Source organism: Canis lupus, chromosome 6, assembly GCF_048164855.1.
Source record: "Canis lupus baileyi chromosome 6, mCanLup2.hap1, whole genome shotgun sequence".
NCBI lineage: Eukaryota > Metazoa > Chordata > Mammalia > Carnivora > Canidae > Canis > Canis lupus.
Genome location: NC_132843.1, coordinates 2,093,718 through 2,120,775, shown reverse-complemented (window position 1 = coordinate 2,120,775; position 27,058 = coordinate 2,093,718). Strand labels below are relative to the sequence as shown.

The window sequence follows — 27,058 nt, the reverse complement described above, 5'->3', positions numbered from 1 at the left end:
TTCTCATCGGGGCTTCCAGGTCCGTGGTTGTCAGCAGAATCCGTTTTCTCGCTGTTAGTTTGTAGGACTGAGGTCCTGCTCTTCCCCCTGGTCAGCTGGGGTCGGCCCTTAGCTCCTGGAGGCTGCTCGCAGCCTTGCCCTGTGGCCCCAGAGATGGCTTACAGCAAGGGCGGCCACAGCACGCCTCTCTGACTTCTAATCTTTTTGGGATTAAATTAGACCTGCCCAAATCATCTGATTTAAGGTCAACTAATTTGGGATCTTAATTACATCTGCAAAATCCCTTCAATGTCAGTACCTAGGTGGGTATTTGGTATTTGGGAGAAAGTGCGTGTCGCTCAGGGGTCAGGAATCCAGGGCACCATCTTAGCAGTCGGCCTGCTACACTCGTCCCCTTCCCTGACTAATGACTAGTCCTTCAGTTACTTGGGGATCCATTTTGGATCTGGATACCATGGGCTCCACCGATCAGCACCCCTGGACTTCACTGGTTTTAACCTCTGAAGAGTTTATGATCCTGAAATTTAAGGAGCTACTCAGCCTTTTCTGACTCCAAATTGGATCGCTAGAAATAATTTCAGATGGGGGCAGGGGAGAAGAAGAAAGGAATTAATAGTGTATTTCATAGAAGGGCCATAAATATATAGAAACACATGTGTCAGCGGGAAATGCAAATTAAAACTACAATGAGAAACCACCAGAATGGTTAAAATTAAAGATCAAGTGTTGGGAGGATAAACAGAAGGGGTTCCTACACGCTGCTGGTGGGAGCATAAATTGGTACAAGGACTCTTGGAAAGGAGCCGGCATTATCTGGGAAAGCTGAACATGCATATACACTTATTTCTAGAGTCCATATTCCTACAGTCTAGAGTCCAGAGAAAACTGTGTACCTGTGTATCAGTAGGCATACAAGAACATTCTTAAAATCACTGATTATGGCAATAGCCCAAACAAAACAAAACAACCCACAAAAGTCTATTTAAAATAGGAAGGAGGGACCCCTGGGTGGCGCAGCGGTTTAGCGCCTCCCTTTGGCTCAGGGCGCGATCCTGGAGACCCGGGATCGAATCCCACGTCAGGCTCCCGGTGCATGGAGCCTGCCTCTCTCTCTCTGTGTGTGTGTGTGACTATCACTAAAATAGGAAGGAAAGGGGACACCTGGGTGGCTCAGTGGTTGAGCATCTGCCTTTGGCTCAGGGCATGACCCTGGGGTCCTGGGATCGAGTCCCACATCGGGCTCACCGCAGGGAATCTGCTTCTCCCTCTGCCTGTGTCTCTGCCTCTCTTTGTGTCTCTCATGATTAAATAAAATATATTTTTTTAATTTTATGTTAAAGATTATATCAATGTATTATTTGTAGAATAACATTAAATATAGGAAAGATGCACTAATAAGTGAAGAGTTTTGGAGAGCTGATCCATACTGCTGCTGTTGTTTTTTTTTTAATTTTTTTTTTAATTTTTATTTATTTATGATAGTCAGAGAGAGAGAGAGGCAGAGACACAGGCAGAGGGAGAAGCAGGCTCCATGCACCGGGAGCCTGATGTGGGATTCGATCCCGGGTCTCCAGGATCGCGCCCTGGGCCAAAGGCAGGCGCCAAACCGCTGCGCCACCCAGGGATCCCTGTTGTTTTTTTTTTAATTGTGGAACGTGTGATACATAAAAAGAAATACATAACTGACAGCTTTTTTTTTTTTTTAAGATTTTATTCCATATTGATAGTGTTTGCTAGAGGACTGTGTGCCATTTGGGGTCCATTGCCACCTGTTTGAGGCGGTGGAACCTGTGATGTGTTGCCTCCTGTGACAGTGTGATTTAAAATTAATATATGTGCAGTCTTCAAGTTCTGGCCCAGAGCTCCTAAAACTCTTGGAATTTCCTACGTGAACAGAGTGACAAAGGGGTCTTTTAATATGTTAATGAGTAATTTGAACCACACCGTAGGATGTGGGCTGGTTGCTGGGAGACCCTACCAACTCCACGGGAGTCCCAGGAGGGGAGGAGGGTGGAGTCAATCGCTAAAGACCAATGATTCCATCAATCCTGGCTATTTAATGAAACTCCATAAAAACCCCAAAAGACAGGGTTCACAGAGCTTTTGGATGGTGAACGTATGTGTGTGGAGGTGTGGAATATGACGCTCGTAGAGATCATGGGAGCTCCTCTCCCTTTCCCTATAGCTGGTCCTATGCATCTCTTCCATCTGGATGTTCCTGTATCCTTTTATAATAAACCAGCGATCACTTTACTAGTGAGTAAAACATTTCTCTGCGTTCTCTGAGCCACTCTAACAACTTAGACCCAAGGGGAGGTCATGGGAACATTGGCTTTATGGCCAGTCAGAAGCACAACCTAGACTTGGGATTGGCATCTGAAGGAGGATTGTGAGGGAGTCCTGTGGGACTGAGCCCTTGACCTGTGAGAACTGATGCTCTCTCCAGGTAGGTAGCATCAGATGGAGTTGAATTATAGGATGCCGGGCCAGTGCTGGAGAATTGCTTGGTGCTATGGGGAAACCTCCCACCCCAACCCTGGAAATTGGTACTAGAATCCTTTTAGCCCCATTTAAATACCACAACCTCTGGGAAGCCTTTCCGTCCCTTCCTTTCAGAGGGTCTCTTGTCCTTGTGCTCTGCAAGCTCCATACAGGGCTTCTCCTTCAGGGAACCTTGTGCCACAATGGATAGCTGGGCACCTGCTGAGTCTTGCACAGGATGGTGAGCTCCTTGCAGGTAGCCACCTCCCAGAAGACCCTGGGGAAGACATTTTCTAAATGTTGTGGAACTAAACAAGAAAAAACTAAGCACGGTTAGAAATTGCCATATGCTACACCAGCAAATTAACTTAGATTTCTCCTCCTGGTCTTTTTTCTTTTTTTAAGATTTTTTATTTATTCATGAGAGACACAGAGACACAGGCAGAGGGAGAAGCAGGTTCCATGCAGGGAACCTGACACAGGACTCGATCCTGGGTCCCTAGGATCACACCCTGGGCTGAAGGCAGTGCTAATCCGCTGAGCCACCTGGGGCCCCTCTACCCCTGGTCTTTAGTAGCACATGAAAGGGTCAAACAGTTTACCTGGTGACCCGTGGAGGGCTGGGAGGTTTGGGTCCCTGCTCTCCTGTGCTCTTCCTCTAGATTCCCCCACCCGCATTCTGCACCCCACGGCAGGATAGCGCAGGTGAGGCCCCAAGTCCAGGCTCCTGCTGCTGGCTTCTGGGGGGCTTTGCCTGGTGAGGCCGGCAGCCGCATCATGGTCCAACCACATCCTTCCACAAACAGAGCTGTGCCCGTATTAAAGCGTTTGACCTGATTTGGTTCATTGGCACCGATATGTCTATGTCCTCTGAGACCAGGTACATTTCTCCACATCTTTTTTGTATCGTTTGTACCCAGTGTTACGGAACAAATTGTGTCATGCACCCCTGCACACACTGCACACACACACACACACACACACACACACTTTCTGTGTTGAAGTCCTGACTCCCGGCACCTCCCGGCACCTCCGAACCTCACCCTATTTGCAGGGAGGAGCACTGCAGGTGAGATTAGTTGAAATGAGGTCATAAGGATGGATCCTAATCCCACATGACTGGCACTCTTACCAAAAGGAAATCTGGCCCCAGAGACATGCGAGAAGGCAGGGATTGGTGACCCCTCTACCAGCCACGGAGCTGCAAAGGTCGCGGGGTGAAGCCCTGGCTGCAGCCCGGAGGCCCCGGACAGCTTCTCCGTTGCAGCCTCTGGGACAACCAACCTTACCGACCCCTTGATTTCGGGCTTCCGGCCTCCAGAGCTGTGAGACCACGCACGTGTGTTTAAATCGCTCAGCTTGTGGGGCTTTGTCACAGCAGCCCTGACGAGCACACGCGGGAGCCGCAGTCCATTTTGCTTGGCAGGAGCAAGCGACTGCGAGGAGGTCGGTGTGAACCTCCGGCTCTGCCGGGCGCCGAGGGAGCCCTGAGGCGGCCTCTCCTGGGGTAAGCCTGGGCTCGGCGGCCCGACGGCTGCCTTTGGGCTCCAGGTGCCACTTGCTAGTCTCGTGACGTCGGGAAGCCTATTTAGCTTTGGACTGGAACATGGGGACGAGCACACACCTACCTTGGAGGGCGTGTGACCAGCAGGTCAGCACAGTCCACACTTCCCAACCGCGCCTGGCCCTGGCTGTTTTCTGGACGAATTCATGAACTAATATTAGTTTGTGACTCATGCCGATTTGTCCCCAGCAGGACAAAGACGGTGACACTTGCAGAGTGGGCTTCTCCTCCTCTAGCTGTTTGTGCGGCCACCAGGCTGGCCCGGGCCCCTGTCCCCAGGCTCCGCCTCGGAGCTCAGGACATGGGGAGACACGAGGAGACGCGGGACGGCAGGTGGGGGTCGCAGGGATTGGAGGTTCGCTGCGGCCTCTCGGTGGCCACGCCACGCCGTGGAGCCGGCTGTGGCCACGCCTGATGACCCCCAACAGCCCCCGTGAGCCCACAGGGTGCTCCCCTCTGTCACCAGCTTACTGGCTGCACGTCCCTGGCACTTGGCTCCTCATCTGTCCAGGGAAGGGACTTGGTCTGGTTGCCGACGTGCCCTCCCCGCCGTGATCCCCACGACCTGCCGGTGGGACCCAGCCTGAACACAAGTGGGGACGAGACTCTTCACGGCTCTTGCAGGCAGACCATTTCGCTTTCACTTGACTATTGTCAAGAGTTTCCCAGGTCGCCGGGGTTCTCAGCTCCCCTTTCTCACAGGGCTGTTTGGAGACTCAACTAAGAGCGCGGCGCATGGCTCGTCGCGAGCAGCCCACGATGCGGATCGTCATTTGTCAGCACTGACCTCCTCGTCAGTGAGTTCTCATACGGAGCTGAACCTTGTGGCCTATAGCTTCAAACCTTCAGTCCTAGTCTGCTTCTCTGGGGTGACAAGTCAGGCTGGTCATGCCTCCTGACAACGGTTCCTTATCGCAAGTCTTGGGCCAGTTGCTCGTGCTCAGCTCAGTCGGCCGTTCATCTGACAGGGCTTCCAGACCTCTCGCAAGCTGACTGCCCTGCCCGGATGATCCCACCCTGGTTAACCTATATCCCTCTTCGGAGGACTGCCCGGGGACCGGCAGTGACAGCGTGTGACTTGACTACCTCTAGACTATGCAGGTGAAATAACATTTGTTAAAGAAAGGCATGTGGGGCGCCTGGGGGGCTCGGTCATTTAAGCGTCCAGCTCCATTTCAGCTCAGGTCATGATCTCAGAGACGTGAGACCAAGCCCCATGCTTAGTGTGGAATCTACTTGGGATTCTCTCTCCTTCTCCTTCCTCCCCTCCCTCTGCTTGCACGCTCTCTCTCCCTCTCTCTCTGAAATAAAATCTTCAAAAAAAAGGCATGCTGCATGCATCACTGAATTCTCATAGCAACTGTGAGATGTGAGTGGGGTATTACTGTCTCTTCTTTGTAGAGAAGAAAGCTGGGCTCAGAGAAGTCAGGTGGCTGTCCCGGACTGTGTCTTTGTGTTCCCCTAGAAGACATGTACGTAAACTCAACTTACATCGGGTGACAGTAGCAGGGGGGCCTTTTGGAGGTAATTAGGTTTAGATTGTGTCATAAGGGTGGAGACTCTATGATGAGATAAATATATTTTTTAAAGATTTTATTTGAGAGAGAGAGAGAACATGAGTAGGAGGACGGGCAGAAGGAGAGGGAGAAGCAGACCCCCCACTGAGTGTGGAGCCCAAAGCAGGGCTCCATCCCAGGACCCGAGATCATGACCTGAGCCGAAGGCAGACCCTTACCCGACTGAACCCCCCAGGTGCCCCGAGATAGGTACTTTTATGAGAAGCAACTGGAGCTCTCTTTCTCCTCGTGTGAGGATACAATGAAAAGATGCTTACCTGTAAGCCAGGAGGAGGGCCCTCACCCAGCCATGGCTCTGCCAGCGTCTAATCTGGGGCTTCCCGCCGCCAAAACTGTGAGAAACACACGTCTGTTGTTTAAGCTCCCCACTCAACAGTATTCTGTTAGAGCGGCCTCAGCTGGTCAAGACGGTCGCTTTCCAAAGTCATTCAGCTCATAAATTATGGAACCAGAATGTAAACAGAGATCTGACTCCAAAATCTGCTCTTCTTTCTCAGGCATTGAAAATCTGAGCATTGTTCTTGGAACAGGTTTGAAACAATAATCTCTAGGTAGTCTTGGTCCTGCTTGGGGAGTGGCCTTCTGTTAGGCATTGCCCCCTTTTTTTTTTTTTTTGCTTTCTCTTTATTTATTCATGAGAGACACAGAGAGAGGCAGAGACACAGGCAGAGGGAAAAGCAGGCTTTCGGGGAGCCCGATGTGGGACTCCATCCGGGGACCCCGAGGTCACACCGTGAGCCCAAGGCAGATGCTCAACCACTGAGTCACCCAGGTGCCCCTAGACCTTAAACTTCTTGAGGTCAGGTTCAGGTCTGAAGCACAGTGCACCCAGAGTCACTAAGTAAATATGTGTTGAATGATTGAGCCAAATGAACATCCTCAGTCAGAAACACCAGTCTTCATTTTAAGTATCTCTCTGGGGGACACCTGGGTGGCTCAGTGGTTGAGTGTCTGCCTTTGGCCCAGGGGGTGATCCCTGGCTTCTGGGATGGTGTCCCGCATCGGGCTCCCTGCATGGAGCCTGCTTCTCCCTCTGCCTGTGTCTCTGCCTCTGTGTGTCCCTCATGAAGAAATTAAAAAAAAAAAAAAAATCTTAAAAAAAAAAAGGTATCTCTCTGGAAAGTCCCTGAGTAACAAGGGGCATGCAGAGGTAATGCAGGACTGCAATTTCAGACACCATAATCTTTCCAGTGCCTCACTTTTTATATTTCCCTGCCTGACTGGCTTTCCTGGGTAACAACATATTTCTAGATATAGTTGATTTTCATAATGGTCTAACCAAAATGTGCTGGGAATGTATAAGTCTGCTGCTGCAAAATATAAAAATTGAATGCCTTCTAAAGTGAAGTATCATTTTTTTTGTATGTTTTCTGTTTTATAGTCACTTTCTAAGTAGGGCAAATATTGCTACAGTCAGATTGAAAATGTGTTGGGAAGACAGGCAGCCATTTGGAGATTTTCTATCTTAATTAAACTATATTTTTGAATGTATTCATTTTTCTCTTCCTGCCGTAATAAGTCACCACAGATTTAAGGCTTAAAACAACACAAATTTATGATCTCATAGTTCTGTAGGTCACAAGTCTGATGCAATTCTCACTGCATTAAAACCAAGGTGTCGGCAAGACTGGGTTCCCTTCTGGAGGCTCTGGGGGATAATATTTCCTTTTCTCTTCCAGCTGCGAAAGGCCACTGAATACATTCCCAGTCTCTTGCCATCCTCAAAGCCAGCAATGTCTGGTCCTCACATTGTGTCGCATGATCTTGCAGAGCCATATTTATTTATTTTAGAGAGAGTGAGAGACAGTGCATGGTGGGGGAGGGACAGATGGAGAGGGAGAGACAGATTCTCCAGCAGATTTCCTGCTGAGCACGGAGCCTGATGCAATCGCAAGCCATACTTATGGCTGCTTTGTCTTCCCCTCGCTTTTCACTTTCATGATTACATTGGGCCCACTCTGATAATCCTGGATAGTGTCCTCACCTGGAAGTCATCTGATTAACAACCTAATGCTGTCTGCACCCCTTTGCATGTAACCTAACATATTCATAGGTTGTGGGCATTAGGATGTGGGTATCTTCAGATCGTTGTTCTACCTGCCACATGAAATAATTTCAGATTCACAGAAGAGCTGCAAAGTACAGACAGTTCCTGTATATCCTTCACCCAGTTTCTTTTAATGTTAATATCTTATGTTACCATAACACCTTGTCAAAACTAGGGAATTAACGTTGGTACAATACCCTTAACTAAACTCCAGACTTCATTTGAATTTCACAACTTTTGCCTTGTTGGGTTCTAGGAACCAACCAGGATGCCCTGTTGCATTTAATGGGAGGGTTTTCACTACTTTCCTGCTCCTGTTTCTGTACCAACCAGACACTGATGTAAGCAGGTCAAAGTTCATCATGACAGTGGTTCTGGCAGTGTTGAGAGTGGGTGACCAAAGATAAGACTTAGCACATTACATGTACAATAAATAGTTTGTGAAGGATTGCGACTCCAACTCATGCTTCATATATTGGGAAAACCATTCCTAAACTAACACTCTGATTTATGATGTTTGCCTAGCAGCATCATGACATTTATCGAGGAATATTAGTAAGACTCTTTTTATTACAAGCCATCCAAAAAATATAAGAAAGGGGAGGACATTAAATTTTAATAACTGGTTCACCTCGAAGTAGAATGAGTTGTTTCTTGGTCTGTAAAGTTCGTTCCGAAGAGAGGCTCACATTTATTTCATCATTTTGGGGTTAGGTAGAGGGTGTAATTTTTGGTGCGGGCAAAAGTATAAAGTACTTTGAATTTGGTTTTGGTGCCTCTGTTTTTCCCGAAATTTATTTATTTTTATTATTTTATTCTTTAAAGTTTTTTTTTTTTTTAAAGATTTTATTTATTCGTGAGAGACACACAGAGAGAGAAAGAGGCAGAGACACCGGCAGAGGGAGAAGCAGGCCCCATGCAGGGAGCCTGATGTGGGACTTGATCCCAGGTCCCCAGGGTCATGCCCTGGGCTGAAGGCGGTGCTAAACCGCTGAGCCACCGGGGCTGCCCTATTTTTTAAAGTTTTAATTTGGGAGCCAGTGAGTGTGTGTGAGAGAGAGAATGAGGGCGCAGAAGCAGGGGGAGGGGCAGAGGAAGGAGGCAGGAACAGACTCCTGGCCGAGCTGGGGAGCCAGAAGGCTGCCTGGATCCAAGGAGGCTGGGGTCACGATGGGAGCTGAAGGCAGATGTGTAACCGGACTGAACCACCCAGGTACCCCTCTTTTGCTAAAATTCTAAACTAAATATCATAAAACTACATATGATATTATGCGACTCATATTAATTGCAGAAAAAAATATGAAATGTGTGAATTTAGTCACAGATGATCTCATTTCCCGAAGTCACTAATTGTTAATAATCTTTCGGCCTTTTTCTCCCTGTGCGTGTACACACCTAGGAAACATAAACATTATTCGCAAAGATTGCATATTATACATACTGTTTCCGCTGGATGGATCATGAACATGTATCCCTAGTATTCTTCTCAACGGCTGCATCATAATGCCCGCCTGTTCTTAGCGAGGCTCCCAGGTACCTTGTGTTTTAGTATGTTTTCATGAAATAATCCTGCAGGCTCAGGGGGTTCAGTGGCAACAGATGCTCGAAGTGTATCGAAGATCTGCTTAGTACTTTTCAGAGGCCACGTGGCCTCGCGGTTGCCCCGGACGCGACCCGAGGGTGGGGAGACGCCTAACGTCCGAAGGACTACATTTCCCAGAAGGCCGCGCGCCGCGCGCCACGTGACCGCGGTGGGGCGCGCGCCCGGCCGTTCGGTCTCCAGCCGCGGTCCCGGCCGCTTTCCTCCCTTCTCCCCGCCTCCCGGCCTCCGCACGGACGCTGCCGGGGCGGGAGCCGAGCCGGAGCCGGAGCCGCAGCCGCGGAGACGTGGAAACATGGAGGCCTGAGCGGGCGTGCGCCACCCGGATTGCGGCGGCGGCGGCGACGGCGGCTTCTTCCGATCCCGCCCCCCGCTCGCGCGTCGGTGGAGCTGGAAGCGGATCTGCCCGCTGCTGAGACAGGTGGGCTGTGGCGCCGCCGCCCGCCGAGCGGCCCTGGGAGCCCCGCGCGGCCCCCAGCCCCGGCCCGAGCCGGTTTGCGGACACGCTCCCCCTCCCGCCGCCGGGACCGGGGGAGACGGGCCGGGCCACCCCGGAGGGGCCGTGCCTGGGCCCCGAGAGCTGCCCCCGGGGCGCAGCGGCCTCCGTCCAGCCCAGCGTTAGGAGTTGGGGGGACCCCGAGGAGCCGTAGGTAGGTGCGCCGCGAGGGGGGCCGTGTTGGCCCGACACAGGGGCGTGTCATGGGCAGCGTGAGCCACAGGGTCGGCCTTGCTGACATAGACGTCGTTCCGGAGAAGTAATTCACATCCCATGAAATTCACCGTTTAGAAGTTCCGTTAAAGTACAACTCGGTGGTTTTTGTGTTTTGTTTTTTTTTTGGGGGGGGGGAGCATATTCACAGGCTGGTGCAACTATTCGAATGCCGGGACATTTGCATCACCCCAAAAAGAAACTCCCCTTACGCTCTGTATTTCCCCCTTTCCCGCTCCCTGACATCCAGCAATTGTGTTTCAACCGAAAGGGTGGGAAGTTAGCCCAGGTGGTTTGTGAGCTGGCGGCAGCAGTGGCGGTGATAAAGCTGATAGCAGAAAGTCCAGGGCTGGGGTACTGGAGGGATGGGTGGCTGCGATAGGGCCGGCCCTGGGGTACGCACAATGTGCACCAGGCGTGCAGACGGAGTGGGACCCCTGGAAGGAGAAAGGGGAGGCTGCGGGCAGAGGTGTGTGCAGAAGCTGTCGGGGAGGCCGTGGAGGGGAGTGTGATCCTACAGAGGAGCCCAGGCCTTTGGTCTGATGGGCTGAGGGTGCAAGAAAGGAGCTGGAGATGGAAGGGAAGGGATCTATAGGAAAAGGTGGATGGTTTCTGCTGATCACGAAATTTGTAAATATATAGGTATCTAGAATTATTTTTCCGCTTTGTAATTTTTTATCTTCCATGATTCTCTTGGCAGCTCAGAGTGGCCAAGTATAAATATTCTCACTCTGCAGATGAAGAACGGGGCTCTTAGAGGTTAAGTGATTTACTGAAACTCTTTTAAGGTTTTAAATAGGGTAAAAATAAGTTGGGGATTGACGAGGAATTGATTAGACTATAGATTGCAAGTGGTTTGAACGGAAGAGAATTTGGAGGGGGGGGGTTATGTCACAGGAAGGAGATTCAACTGTTAAGTATATTGAGTCCGTGTTATTATGATGGAGTCCAAGGACTTTGTTTACATGACTTTTATTACTTTTTTATTTTTAAAGATTTTATTTATTTACTCACGAGAGAGGCAGAGGGAGAAGCAAGGCTCCATGCAGGGAGCCCGATGCGGGACTCGATCCTGGGACTCCAGGATCACGCCCTGGGCCCAAGGCAGGCACTAAACCGCTGAGCCACCCAGGGATCCCTGTTTTTGTAGCTTTTAAGTACGGAAAAGTTTAGACATTGAAATAATTTAATATAGCCCCATGCACTCGTTACCCAGCCTTAGCAGTTAATAACTCAGGCTAATTTACTTTGATCTATACTCCAATCCATGCCTATCCCACTCCCAACTATTTTAAAGCAAATCATAGGCCATTTCATTTGTAAATATTTGAGTGTATATCTGTAGAAGGTTGAGTCACTCTCTTTTTATATGCCTACGTTACCATTATCACATCTAAAAAAATTAATAGTAAGCTCTTAGTATTAGAAGGACTTATTTTTTTAAATGTGGCATCCATTTGATACAAAAGAATTACACAGTGCAAATGCTTTGATGTTTGACTCTCTATAAAAAAAGCATGGAATAATTGTTTCCTGATTTTTTCCAGTTGCTCCTGTTACCCTGTTTCATTTCCTCGGTTGCTGGTTCATCCTTCTATAGAAAGTTCAAAGAACTGTCACTTTGGCTGGCATTTTAATTGATGGAGTTTTCATGAGAGCAGGAGAAAAACAAGTGAAATACAATGCAAGCAAATTTTTAAAAAGTGAAATAGACATGCAGAAATAATTTATGTCTCATTGCTCTAAATATTTGAGCAATTTGATTACATTTTTGTATATACTTTCACATGTTGTTAGTTGTTTACTGTGTATTAGTTTTCTTTTTTTTTTTTTTTTAAGGATTTTATTTTAGAGAGGGAGAGCAGGAGGTGGGGGGAGGAACAGAAGAGGAGGGAGAGGGACAAGCTGACTTTGCACTGAGCGCAGAGTCCAAAGCGGGGCTCAAACCCAGGACCCTGAAATCATGAGCTGAAACCAAGAATCCGACGCATCACCAACTGAACCACTTGGGCACCTCATGTGTATTAGTTTTCTATGACTCCTGTAACAAGTTACCACAAATTTAGTGTCTTAAAACAACACAAATTATTTTAAAGTTCTGTATTTTAGAAGTCCAAAATAGGTCTTACCAGGCTGAAATCAGTGTGTCAGCAAGGCTGTGTTCTTTTCTGGAGGTTTCTAGGGGTGAACCTGTTTCCTTATCTCTTCCAGCTTTTAGAGGCCACCCCTATTCCTTGGCTTGCAGCTCTGTTGCTCCATCTTCGAGGTCAGCAATATTGTATCTTTCCATGCTGTATAGGTCTCCGATCACACCTGGGAAAGGTTAAGGACCTGTATGATTAGATCAGGCCCAGCTGGATAACTCAGGCGAATCTCCCCCTCCAGAGTCCTTAGCTTAATTATAGCTGCAGAGCCCCCTCTGCCAGGTGACAAGCACAAATTCCATAGATGAGGATATGGTTATCTTTGGGGGCTATTATTCTCCTGCCTTAGTGTGTTTTGGGACATTTTGCTGAGACTAGGTGAGGTGACTACCTTTGATGTTACAAATTCAACATGTCATCTTAAATGGGAATGGTTAATGACAGAGAGGACCACTCCATTTTCCTTTTTAACAAGCATATCGGAAGTACCTGTGTGCTTGCAGCATAGTTTTTAGTAAAATAAGACCTTTAAAAGTGATTAAGCATAAAAGCATTGCGGCAACATGTAAAGTCTTTCTGTATTTCATTTTGGTCTCTTTGTTTTCATGTTTTTAAAGTATTGTCTACTTGTAATCAGTGTATATAATGCTCAGCGGCTACTCTTGAAGTCATAGGATAGTCTGGGCAGTGATGGTTCCTGTCCCCCAAGTGAGAAGGCTCTCTGTCCCAGTGGGTGATTGAGGCGCCCCCAATTCAACAGGAAGACTCTTTTAAAAATTTTTTTTGGAGGGCACCTGGGTGGCTCAGTGGCAGGTTGTGATCCTGGGGTCCTGGGATCGGGTCTCACATCAGGCTCCCTGCAGGGAGCCTGCTTCTCCTCTGCCTGTATCTCTGCCTCTCTCATGAATAAATAAATTAATTTAAAATAAGAAAAATAATTTTTTTTTTTTTTTTTGGAGAGAGGGAGTTGGAGGGGAGGGGCAGTGGGACGGGGGGGGGGGGTGGAGAGAGAGAGAAAATCTCATGCAGTCGGCACCCCCAGTGGGGAGCCTGACTTGGAGCTCAATCTCATGACTCTGAGATCACGACCTGAACAAAATCAAGAGTTGGATGCACTTAACCGACTGAACCCCCAGGCATCCCAGGAAAACTCTTAAAGTGGAAAAATGTGCAGGAAGAATGAACTGACAGACTTGGGCTTGAGGCCCCTTCTCAACTTTTCTTTCTGTGACCTGGATGGTTGGAAAGGGTTGTGAGTCTGAACAGGTGAGGCTGTGGCTGCTCTTCCTTTCCCGGGACCAGGAGAAGACGGAGTCTGGGAGATAGAACGTTAGAAGGCCTCTAGTTTGGTACCCTGCTTCCCAAGGGGGTTCCGCATTCCACCTTAGCTCTCAAGGTCTTGACTGTGTCCTGGTCTGAAGGTCCTGGCTCTGATGGTGCTGTGCTTCAGTGGAGGGCTTCTCAGTTAAGCATAAGGGGAGGTGAACACACTCTCTGGTCCCACCTTTCAGCTTGTTTCCCCTCGGAAGGTTCTTAGTGGAGCTAATGCTCTGAATTTCTACTTAAAAAGTGCATGTACACAGTGTGTAAATTATCTACCTGTTACTTATTTCTTGTCAAAATAAACTAGTAGGGTTGAGAACAACTTTACAAATAGGTCTTATTTACTAAAAGTCTTTTTTTCATTCCTTTAAGGAAGTTTGGTTGGTACTTTTTGATCTTCTTTAATTTTTATCACATTCTTTAAATATGCAGGCACCAGGCTGGGGTTGTGGGTCAGGGTACGGCCAGGTGTATGGACAAAATAGGTAAAGTGGTCAAAAGGTACAGACTTTTAGTTATAAGTCACCATGGTGTAATGTGCCACATGGTGATTATAGTTAGTAATTATTGTATATTTGAAAGTTGCTAACAGTAGATCTTTTAAGTTCTCATAAGAAAAAAATTGTAATTATGTATGAGGATGGATGTTAACTAGCCTTTTTTTTTTTTTTTTTTTTTAGAATTTATTTGAGAGAGTGAGGGAGTGTGCACTAGTAGGGGGAGGGACAGAGGGAGAAACAGACTCCTCACTGAGGAGGGAGCCCTGTGTGGGACTCGATCCCAGGACTCCAGGATCATCATCTAAGCTGAAGGAAGATGCTTGGATGGTAACTAGACTTAATTGCGGGGATCAGTTTGCAATATACACATAAGGACTGTTATGTCCTACACCAGAAACTAACTTAATGCTACATGTTGGTTATATCTCAACTTAAAAATAATGCAGGGTCATCTGGGTGGCTCAGTTAGTTGAGCACCTGGCTCTTGGTTTGGCTTAGGCCATGATTTCAGGGTTGTGAGATTGAACCCCACGTCAAGCTCTGGGCTCAGTGTGCGGTCTGCTTGGGATTCTTTCCCTCTTCTCTCCCTCTGCCCCTCCCCCAGTTGGCATGCACTGCATTCTCTCTAAAATAATGAAAAATAAAATAAAAAAAAAATGCAGACACTAAAAGTGGCTGTTAATTCTCTAGTAAGGACACTGGAAGAATGAAACAATATAGATTTTGTATGTCCTGTGACTGATAATTTCTTTTTTAGGTTGAGTCACTGAATCTTAATTCCTTCAGGATATTTCTTGTAGCTCTTCACCCTAGAACACTTTTTTGTTGTTATTGTTGAAGATTTATTCATTTATTTTAGAGAGCATGTGAGTGAGAGCAGAGGGAGGGGCAAAGGGGGAGAGAGAATCTAAAGCAGACTCCCTGCTAAGTATGGAGTCTGACTCAGGGGCTCCATATCATGACCCTGAGATCATGTCCTGAGCTGATACCAAGAGTCGGATACTGAACTGACTGAGCCACCGGGGTGCCCCACCTTAAAATATTTTTAAATCCTCCTGCATCAGTTAAGATTAGGTTCTGCTGTGGCTAACAGACCTGATTGAATAATAGCTTAAACCTGTTTGTTCTCGTGTAAAAGTCCAGAGGCAGATGCTTCAGAGCTGGCATGGTGGCTGCATTGCCATTAGGGACCTGGTTTCTTACTCTGCCCTCCCTAGGGTGTGGTCCTTGATTTCTTTTCTTTTCTTTTCTTTTCTTTTCTTTTCTTTTCTTTTCTTTTCTTTTCTTTTCTTTTCTTTTCTTTTCTTTTTTTTCTTCTTTCCTTTTTCCTTTTTCCTTTTTCCTTTTTCCAGATTTTATTTATTTATTCATGAGAGAGAGAGAGGCAGAGACACAAGCGGGCTCCATGCAGGGAGCTCGACGTGGGACTCCAGGTCTCCAGGATCATGCCCTGGGCCAAAGGCGGTGCTAAACCGCTGAGCCACCCGGGCTGCCCTGGTCCTTGATTTCTGGGTCCAGGTGGTGATGCATGGCATACAGTCAGGTAAATGGTCTGGCTCCCGCGAGAGTGTTCTGGACTGGACATAGATACTTTGAAATCATTAGCATATAGGGGAAGATTGCACGGATCTGCAAGCCTCAGGGCTGTGTGTGATCTGTGGTTGCAGTGGGTGGATAGAAGCCCGTTAGTAAGTCCATCAGCTTGCTTTCTGGCCTTTTTTGCTTCCACTCTGATTGCCTCCCTACTCCAGCCATGTCGAGCTTCTTTCAGTTCCTTGAATGGGCCCTTACCTGTTTTTGTCTTCACTCTAGGCCTTTATACATGGTGTTCTCTTTGCTTGGATAATTTTCTGAACCCCACAACCAAGTAGGCCAATCCTTTGTATCCTTTAGGTCTTAGATTTTGTGGTATGACTTCTGGAAAGCTTTCACTGAGTCTTAAATAGTTGCTGTACTATAGTTTCATGTTGATTTATCTGTGTCTCCTATTCGACTGTAAATTCCATTCACAGTTGCTGTCTTGGCACTTAGCATCATGCTGGCCACATACTGGGCACTCAGGAAGTAATGACGGACCCCCTGTGCTTACATAACTGTAATGTGATGGAGCTTGGGTATTGCCAGTTTGTGTTTTCACCAATGCACTATCTTTGGTATGGGCACATTGAGTTGTTTATATGAGTCAGTGATTGTGATAGTGAGTAGTGAAGCACATTCTATGAGTTAATTTTTCTACTTAAAGTAATGCTTGTGTTTTAGAAAAGATAAATGATATTAGAGGGTATATTATAACAAACGAGCCTTCCTTATCCTGTGTAGTGTGGTTCCCAGAGACAACTACCCCAACCATGTTTATGAATAATATGGCTAAATGGCTATTTTTTGATTTATCAATGTGGATGACACCTTTTGCCTCCTTGTGGTAAGTGAGGTGCTCTTCCTCCTCCTCCCCTCTCCCAGTCCTTCTAGTTGAGATGCATGAGAATTCTTGGCTAATTTAGTGTCCACTGTTTATATTGCTAGGAGTATATAAATATTTGCTCACTGCCGAGCTGGGTGATGTGCCTGGTTTCCCTGCTCCCTCCCCCATTTGCTTATTTTTTCATGAACATATTACTAATTTTTACAAAATGCTTTGAAAGGCCTGTGGGGATTGGGGCCCAGGAAACTGATGCAAGATGTTGCTGCGGCTACTGCTGTTGCTGTGGGCACTGAATTGTTTTGGTCCGTGCCCCAGAGGCTTCATGTCTTTGTTCGGGTGCATGTAAGATAGAATATCAGACACTCCACACCCAACTCCACAGTGTCTTGACTTAACACCTATCTGGTTTGGTCGTGTTTACTTACTGTTACTAATGTTTTAAGACCTATCTCAGTGGGTCTTCTAAGTTTCTATTTCCTGTTTTCCATCTGTTTGTCTTGTTCTTTATAATGGGAATTTCTTTGACCTTATCCTCTCTCTGCCCAGTTTTCTAAACAACTTTTCATTTCAAGTATCTTTTCTTGCTCTTTGACCATTTCCTTTTTTATGGCCTCTTGTTCTTGGTTCATGGAAGCAACGTGGAGTAGTGGTTTCTGCACGCAGCCTGCCTCTCTGAAACCTGCCCTGCCACTTTCTAACTCCAGGGTCTTGAGCAAGTTACTTAATCTTTCTTTGCCTCAGTTTAATCTTCTAGGCCAAGAGTTGGCAGATATTTGTGTAAAGGGCCAGATTGTAAATATTTTAGGCTTTGTGGGCCAAGAGACAAAAAGAGGGATATTATACAGATACTTACGTAACAACAGAGAAAAAATTTCCACAATTTTTTACTGATGAAATTCAAAATACAATACAACAATACGAATAATAGTTGAGGATAGGGTGTTTTTTTTTTTTTTTTTTTTTTTTTTTTTTGTAATAAAGGTTTGCTTATGAGGATGAAATCTCTTTTTGGAGGAGAGGGGATAACGTTTTATCTAACATGGCATCCTAACATTAAACCTCAGTCATCAAAATTGATTACAAATGTTCGTATTTAACATTGGTTTGTAATGAGATTTTGGTATTGTTTCTTTGGAAGTATCTGTTTACATGATACCTCCAGATAATGATGTTAGTCCATGAACATATGGTTTTGGTGGAGCACATTTATTGCTTGGAAAGCATCTATAGAATTCTGTTAGATTCTTTTCTTAATAATTACCTTTTTAGCAAATCCTCACATTGCCCACTAATCACTTCTGATTGAGGGTTAGGTAGAAGCTTCTGTTGCACAATTAAATGGTCTTTGAAAGGTGGGACTTGTATTGAGGTCTGAAAAATGCTGAAACTGTATTTTGGAAAATATATTTATCGCATATTTGTGTGCCATTGGAGATCTCACATCTCGTTTTAATTTTTCACAGCATTGCAAGTGTGTAAAGCACTGAATGATTCAGTGTCAGTTGTCCTTGAAATAACTACCTCCGTGTAGGTTTTGCATGGAAGTGCTGTTGGCCTTCTAATTTTAGATTGAATTCATTGGGAAATATTAGCAAATCTGCAGCAAAAATGAATTTTCAAAGCCTTTCAGTGTTCAATAATAGTGGCTGAGGAAGGTTCTTCTTCAGAAAAATTCCATTCTCACCTCTGAGCTAGAGCAATTTCCATAAAATTATACCCCAGCTAAGCCATGGTATCGGGAGGTAGGACACATCAGGATATTTGGCTTCTCTTTCTGATAGAATTTTCATGGAACTGATGGATGGTTAAGTTGATGAAAGTAATGAAGTCAACTGTTGTAACTGGATCAATAGCATGTGATGGATTCAGATCTTTTATGCAGCCTACCTGCTAATTGATCATGCAGTGAAAAATGAGCAGGTTTTAAACACCTTGCATTTTCACAAGGTTTGTAAATTTGTCCACCAAAGTTTCTTCTGCCTCACATATATTTTTACCATCATCAGTTATTATGCATCTAAGCAGGTTCCACTTTAGGTTGGACCGAATTAGTATTTTCTCTACTTTTTTGGGAAAATATTCATAGCCATAATTATTCCATACAGACCATTCTCTGAACAACTATTTTCACTGAAAGATATTTCTTTTTTCTAGACATATTTCTTCAGCTACTGTAATCAAACACTATTTAGTTTAACTCATGATTGATCAGTGACTTTTCTTGTGGGTTTAACACATGAGCTATTTGGAACCTTGCTTTGGTTGCAGTCTCATTTTTATTCTTTGCTTTTGGGAAGATACTCTGCTGTGTTGAAATGTGTTTTAAATTTACTAACTTCCTTGCTTGTTGCTCTCATGAACTGGGAGTGCTCTTATGTTGGGGCCCGTCAGGCTGTTGTGATGAGTGCTTAGTTGGTAGTGTCTTCCTATAGGGTATTCTGGTACAAGTACGATGCTGTTACATAATAGACATAACCCTGTGACATCAGATTTTAAAAAATGATCTACACTCTACTAAAAGTGTGACATCAAAGTCTGCTTCTTTTCTTGTTTCTGCATGATAGATATCCACTGGTAATAAGTGTCGCAATGTGCAAGACACTTGAAATGTTGACTTCTGTCTACGTCATTGAGATTTGTAGTGTGAGCAGCGGCATCAAAGGATGAGAGCATCACATCTGGTCTCTGTAGGAACTACTCAGCTGTGCTATTATATCAAAAGCAGCAAAGGCAATATATGAACAATTGAGCAGAGCTGTGTTCCATTAAAACTTTAATTATGAACACTGACATTTTAATTTCATGTGATTTCCACATGTTACAACACATTCTTTTTTTTTTTTTTTTCAATTGTTTAAAAATGTAAAAATAGATTTGGCCCCTTGGGTCAAATTATGATTTGCTAACCCATGATCTACACAATGAAAAGATCTACTACCTCAGGTTGTGGTGAAGAATAGATGAATTAATATGTGTAAAGGATTGAATAGTGTCTGGGGAATAGTGGGTGCTAAATAAATGTTTGCATTTTTTTATTGTTACTGCTTTATCTCTTTGAGGTTGTCTTAGTTTTTAATTTTTTCTAAGAATCCTCGGTGGTACGATTCCTTCCTTAAGTTTATTTTGGTGTCTTTAGTTTGTGTTGGAGGCTTTCCTCACAAGTCTATTCACTTTTGATTGTTCTCTTATACTTAAGATTGGAAGTGGTTTGTGTGAGTGGATTGTGTTGAGTGGTGGGCATTGCTGAGGGTGGTAGGACAGCTTTTGAAATGAGGGATCCCACGTGTCTGTTAACTTTTCCCCCTTCAGTTTCTCTTGAGAAGAGTCCTCCAGTCCCCTGCCTTGGAGGTGGGGAAGCCCACCATTGTGTGCCTTCAGCACGCGCACTTGAATTTCATTCTCCTGTTTTCATCCTCCTCCTCCTCAACACCCTCAGCCTGGGCTTTGGAGTCCAGAGTGTCTCCAGGCACAATTCTCCAGAGAGCACACACATGGTCTCCATGGGGTGCGAGGTTGGTGAGGGGACCACTTACTTTAGCCCTGCACTGTGTTCCTGTAGTCTTGGTGCTCTTCTCCAGCTCTTTGGTCTTCCGGGGGTTCCATGGGTTGCTTCTTGGTCGGGTCCCTTTTAGCAGGCCCTTAAACTGGGCTTCCTCAGCTCTGCTGATTCAGTTACCACCCCCCTGTCACCTTTCTATCTTCCACACCTCTTCTGATCTTTGTGAGCTTAATCTCTTTTTTTCTCATTACTCCCATTTCTAGAGTGGAATGCTCCAGGGTACTTAATATAGCACTTGGAACGTAGTAACCATTTAGAGAATGTTCCATTACTTGGTGGACTGATGGTATCTGTGCGTTTAAATGTCCTTTGACTAGAGATGTTGCCTACTATTTCTGTAATCTCCCATTTCAACTGTGAGGTTTTGCCTTAAAGTCTCAAGTACGAACAAGGGGTGTGTTTATTTTTTTTCTCCTCTTTCTCAGGAAGCAGGTGATTCTGGAATATAGCTTATGATGAATGGATTCTCTGCCTAAGTTGGGACAGAGTACACAAGGGTGTCATTTGCATATTTTGAGAGGATTAGGACAGAATTTGATTATGGATATTTCAGATCCACTAATGTTTACCTTCCATTTAAAGGCACATTGAATCAGGAGACAGCACACAAAAAGGAGGAGATTTAATTTTTTTATATATCAAATATTTCATAAATATAAAATATTGAGCATATCATTTCCTGTTCAAAGTATTGTTTTTGTCCATGATGGTATAATTGACTCGGGGGAATAACTGATGGGAAAAGTTTTTTTTTTTTTTTTTTTTTTTTGGGAAAAGTTAAATAGCAGTCTGAGAGTCCCGACAACAAACCAGGTATTACTGGAAGGATCACACAAGTCCAAATGAGTGGTGAAGATAGAGTGCTGCTTTAGGATTACAGAGGAAAGCTCTTTCTGTGCTTAGTGAATGGGGCCGAGGGGGCTGCAGGTCAGGTGGGGATGGCAGGAGCAGAGGTGTGGATGAGCATGCTAGGTGTTGAGAAGACTGCTTGCTTCCTTATTTTTTTTTAAGATTTTATTTATTCATAGAGACACAGGCAGAGGGAGAAGCAGGCTCCATACAGGAAGCCTGACATGGGATTCGATCCCGGGTCTCCAGGATCACACCCCAGGCTGCATTAAACTGCTATGCCACCGGGGCTGCCCTGCTTCCTTTGTTATGACACTTATTTGCAAACTGAGGTTACAGACCACCTGTATCCAAATCAGTATGAATGCTTTTTAAGAAAATGCAGATGCCTGGGCCATACCCTGATATTCTGAATCTTTGGGGCCGAGGCATTCACTTTTTTTTTTTTTTTTTTTTTAAGATGTATTTATTTGAGACAGAAGGTGCATGTGGGAGATGTGAGAGCATGAGAGTGTGGGTTGGGGCAGGGTGTAGTGAGAGGGAGAGAGAATCTTAAGCCAACTCTCTGCTGAGTGCAGCACCCAGACACGGGACTCAGTCCCACAACCCTGAGATCATGACCTGAGCTGAAATCAAGAGGCGGAGGCTCAACTGACTGAGCCACGCAGGGGCCCCCAGGTATTTACATTTTTTAACCAGGTGTTTTTATGTATGTTTAAGTTTGAGAACCACTGGTTTGGAGGGTAGTTGGATAGTACAGTAAGTACTGTTCTCCAGGTGGTGAGGAATCATTGAAGGTTTTTGAGCTGGTTAGTGAAGTAATGGATGTGGTGATTTTATTAACATTAAAGATCTATTATATTCGACCTTTATTTGTCTAGATGTACTCTGCTAGGCCCCTTCCTGATGCTTCTTTTGCTGTGCCTCATCCTGCTTCATCCTCAGAAAATCTTAGAAGTTTGTTTGTTTGTTTGTTTGTTTTTAAGATTTTATTTATTTATTCCTGAGAGACACAGAGAGAGGCAGAGACACAGGCAGAGGGAGAAGTAGGCTCCCCACTGAGCGGGAAGCCCGATGTGGGACTCAATCCCAGGCGTCCCTGGAGGCAGACTCGTCAGCTGGAGGTAGACACTCAACCACTGAGCCACCCAGGCGCCCCAAAATCTTAGATGTTTTAAGTGCTGTTTTTCCCATTGTACAGTAGGGTTTTTAAGTCGTGAAACAGAGATTCATCCTCACTCTACACAGACCTGTTGGGGTCTGTTTCACACTAAATCTTTGGCCTTTATCACAGTGTTGGACAGAATGTCCTGCTAAGGATTAATGCAGTAGCTGAGTGTGCAGAGTGAATCCAGGCGAGGAGGTGGGAGGCAAAGAAACCCGAATACTGTTGCACTGGGTCATATGGGATTACAGGATCCTGGCCTGGCATGGAGACACGGGAATCGGGAATCGAAAGGAAGAGGTGGATTTAAAAGATGATATGTAGAAATGTGCATGCTGTGGAAGAACCCACAGGACTTTTTAAAATTGTAATTTTGTATTGAAGTTATGGTTAACACACAATACATGAGTTTCCAGTGTACAGCATAGTAATTTGACAGTTATGTGTTATGAAATGCTCACCATGCTAAGTGTGGTCATCATCTGTTGCCATACAAAGTCCTTAAAATACTATGGATTGCACTGCTGTACTTTTCATCCCCCCATGGGATTTGATGTCAGGGTAAACACCGGAGGTTGGATTTGGAATAGGTGAATTCGATTTATGGGCACATTAGGGAATTAGATTACCTGGGTACGGATCCTAGCTTTGTCACTTGTTCTCTGGGATGTTGGGCAAGTTCTTTAACTTGTCTTTGCCTTCGTTCCCTCGTTTCATTCTTTTCCACAGCTACATAGTACTCCCTTGGATGCTTACCCCATCCTGTAGTCATGACCGTCACATAGGTTATTTCATGTCTTTGGTGTCCCAAACAATGAGATGATGAACATCTGTATGCATAGAACCCATCGGCTGGTACAGGTTCACCTGTGACATATATTTCTAAATATGAAGTCCTTGGCACAAAGAGGCAACACAATTAAAATTTTGATAGATCTTGTCAAATGTCTACACAGTAATGGGGTTGCTTGTTTCCTTACTGCCCTCATGCTGCTTTTAAGGTTTTTTTCTTCTAACCTTTGCTAATATGATGGGTAAAAATAATACCTTATTGTTTTAGTGTTATTTTATTCCTAATTTGTATTGAAGATGTCTTATATTTATCAACTGTGGGACCTTGCCTGTTTCAACAAGTTGGTTTTTGTTTTTGTTTTTGTTTTTTTTTTTGAGTCCTTTCTCTTTAGCAGTGTTCTGGAAGTTAAAGTTAATTAGGGATAGGGAAGAAATACAAAGTCTGATTCATGCCTCTCAGGAGTACTGTACTGCAGGAGGCAGGTCATGTAGGTAGTTTTTACATAGTGGGAACTTTAGGGCGGGTAGCCACATAGTGACTAGTTGAGAGGGGAAAGTGGTTTTGGGAGGGAGGATGGTATCAGTATCAGTTTTTTATGTGTCAAGATTAAGTTCTTGACTACACCACATTAAAGATCGGTCCTTTGAAAGATTGACTACTGAAAGCATCAACGATGACACCTTTCTCATTTCTAGTGTAGACTTATATAAGCGCGTTGTTATCCACAGAATTACTGATTGTATATGTAATTACGTAATTATATATTCTCCTTGAGTTAAACAACAATCTTAAGTGTTTTAGGGATGTAGACAGAACTGGCATTCTGGTGGGAGGTTGGGACCAGGCCGGATTTGAAAGCCCCATCATGGGAGCCACTAGTGAAACCAGGAGACAGGCTCAGTTACAGATTGAGAGAGAAAGAAGAGCTGAAAGCCCAGGAAGCCTGGTGCACAGCCAGGGCTCTCAGGCTCTCAACAGGTAAGGTGATTGGACAGTGGTTTTTTCAAGTTCCATTTTATTCTGGGTTTCATTGATGAATGTCTTGGGAGTTCCAAATAAATTGTGTTCAGGTGGAGAGAGAGAGAGAGAGTGTGTGTGTGTGTGTGTGTGTATATGTGGAATCCTTGAGATGAATCGATGCAGTGAAGATGCCATGAGGCCTCTGCTTTCTACTTTGCTTTCCGTGAGTGTAGGGAGCAGGTGGAACTTTCTGGCAACGGTACCTTGGGGGCTAGTTGCATGGCTACGCGTGTCCCTCTGGGGCATCCAGCTGCCGGAGGCCCTGCCATCACAGGTCTCAGCACATAGTGCTTCACTGTTCTGCTTGGGGACTGAGGGCTCAGGCCAGGGTGACAGGCAGGGTGTCCCCATCATACCTGTCCATGGCCCCTGGGCGCTGGCTTTTTCCAGCCCTCCACTTCTGGCCTGGAGTGGCTGTGTGTACTCTTGCTGCCCTGGGTGAAGGCTCCTGTGCCCGCCTTGGGATGCCCTTTCCCTTCTCAGGGAATTTTGTATTGAAGTTATGGTTAACACACAATAACCCAGTTTACAGGGTTCCCCTCAACTTCAAGTCTCCTGTGAATTTTTGAGCATGGCTGTGGAATTACTGGCAGTTAAGCACATGTGTTTGCATTATTTCTAGGGCTTGGTGAGGAAAAGCAGGGAGAGGCGCTGCACCTTGGGCTCAGTTGGCTGTCTTGGTTTATTCTGTTCTGTCTTTCCCCATGAGTTCACAGGCTTTCTTCATATTGTTGTTTTAGATGGGTTTCCTAGTGGTTCTGAATTGAACTTATTTTAATACTTTGTGGTCTATCCTAGCAGTTTTGAAAATCAGATTTATTTCCGCCCCCCCCTCCCTTTTTAAAAGGTTTTATTTATTTATTCATGAGAGACAGAGGGGAAGAGGGAGAAGCAAGCTCCATGCAGGGAGCCTGATGTGGGACTCGATCCCGGGACCCCAGGATCACACCCTGGGCTGAAGGCAGGCACCAGACCGCTGAGCCACCCAGGGATCCCCTCAAATTTATTTCCAATAAATTAATAGAAAATAGGCAAAGGGTAATGGCTCTTTTACTCTGCAAGAAATGGAAACTAAAACTGTGCTGAAAAACTATTTTGTCTCATCAGTTAGCAGGGACCAGAAAGTTTGATGAAAGGGAGGTGGCTGTGGTGTGAAGAAACAGGCCTTGCTGCGAGGAGTACAGGCTGGCTGCCTCTAACGAGGGCAGCTAGGCGGTGTAGGGGTTGAAAAATAATCCCCCTCCACCCTTCTGAGTTTTTAGCTGAGACCCTTGTAAAAGAAGACAGATTAATAGGAGAAAACAAAGTTTATTTCCATATACCTCATGTGCACATGGGAGACACCCAGGGAGGTGGCATAGAATTCAGATTTATTTATTTTTTTATTTTTTATTTTTTATTTTTTTTTAATTTTTATTTATTTATGATAGGCACACAGTGAGAGAGAGAGGCAGAGACACAGGCAGAGGGAGAAGCAGGCTCCATGCACCGGGAGCCCGACGTGGGATTCGATCCCGGGTCTCCAGGATCGCGCCCCGGGCCAAAGGCAGGCGCTAAACCGCTGCGCCACCCAGGGATCCCTAGAATTCAGATTTAACTACTATCCTCATGGGGATCCGGGAGGGGACATGTAGGCCTCCTAGGGATGAACACATGGTTTTTAGGAAAGAGGAATGAGCCCTTAGGAGAACAGATGGGAGTGTGATAGTTTGTGTGTCAGGGGTGTGGTGTCCACTTCTTGTCTTCCTTCCTGTGATGAGTCACCTGGTTGGTGAAACTCTCCAGGGAGGGGATCTACGATAATGAAGTTCCTTTTGGAGGAGCTCTCTTTAGGCAGCTAAAGGGAGTTCAGGGAAAGCCTCACCCTGTGTTTGTTGTTTTTCGAATGCCTATGGCTCAAAAGAATCAAAATGCCAAAGTGGCATATTTTGAGGTGACACGTTGTGCTACCCTTCAGCACTATCTACCAAAATTGGAAATGCCCATACTCTTTCACCCAGCAATTCTCATTCCCTGGATTTATTATACCTTTAGTCTCATATATGTGTGAAATATCTTACATTCCAGGTACTTATTGGGGAATGATTTATAATTGCAAAAGACCATAAATGCACATCAGTGTAAGATTTATTAAAAAATAGGGTTTATTAAATTAAAAACTGGAATGTTATAGAATTGTAAAAATGAAGTCCTTTATACAGATATATACTGATTTCTAATATTCGGTAACTAGAAAAAGCAAAGAGGCATAACTTGTGTGTTGTAGTCTGTGTAAAAAGGGGAAAATATGTGTTTGTATAGACACAGGATATCTGATACCCAAGAAACTGGTAACATTTTTTCTAAGTTGAGAAACTAGGTTGATTAGGAAATGAGATGGGAAACTTCTACTACATGCCCTGTGAATTCTTTGTTTATTGTACCATGTGTATTACTTTTTCAAAAAATAAAATACAAATAAAAAATAAAGTCTGACTTAAATTTTCATTGGTAGACTATAATAATAAGGTTTCTCGTTGTCTGACTTATCTAGGAGAAGTGGGATAGAATTTTGTTCTTTTGAAAATTCAGCATTCATATACCTAATTAAATTTACAAAGTGAATTATTTTAATTGATTGCTTTTAAGGTACCACAAGTAAAGTAAAATACTGGCCTGTTGAATTGAGAACATGAATTGTTGTGATTCTCTTTTTCCTTTTATTGGGTGTCATTTTTATCCTTTTAATTGTAATGAAGCCCAGAGAAGGGAAATTGAGTTCATAGCAGAGCCAAAGAACCCATAACTAAGTTGTTAATGCCAGTAAACCAATGGTTTCTTAGCTAACCCTTGTGATCCACACACTTGGGTATTTATACAGTAAACTATTAGGTTGACAGTGCTGTTAATTAGCATGAATTCCAAGATAAATAGGAAACTGTAAGTAAAATGTCAAGGTCTTTTTTGTTTTATAAAAAATATTTCATTGAGGGGTGTGGTGTAAGGAATTATTAGACAAAAACAATTGGAAAGTTTTGAGTGAAAGGAAATAGAGGTGCTTTTCTGTAGGTGGCTGAGGACAAAAATCTGTGTATTCCCTAGAGTTCTTTTTTTTTAAAGATTTATTATTATTTTTTAAAGATTTATTTATTTATGAGAGATACAGAGAGAGAGAGAGAGAGAGAGAGGCAGAGAGACACAGGCAGAGGGAGAAGCAGGCTCCATGCAGGGAGCCCGACGTGGGACTCGATCCCGGGTCTCCAGGACCAGGCCCTGTGCTGAAGGCAGCGCTAAACCGCTGAGCCCCCCCCCCCCCCCAGTTCTGA

The 27,058-nt window shown here is 45.0% G+C and overlaps 1 protein-coding gene across 4 annotated transcripts in view; it reads left to right on the top strand.

Moving 5' to 3' along the window:
- Positions 1-9,395: 9,395 nt before the first annotated feature.
- Positions 9,396-27,058, top strand: part of DYM (dymeclin) — a 342,875-nt gene continuing 325,212 nt past the window's right edge. For 2 of the 4 annotated variants that reach the window (XM_072828553.1, XM_072828551.1), the window contains exon 1: positions 9,396-9,690. The gene's annotated coding sequence lies outside the window, so the exon portion shown is untranslated. Of the gene's footprint in view, positions 9,691-9,771; positions 9,920-27,058 lie in introns of those variants that run through there. The other 2 variants (XM_072828554.1, XM_072828552.1) reach the window with 2 other exon arrangements.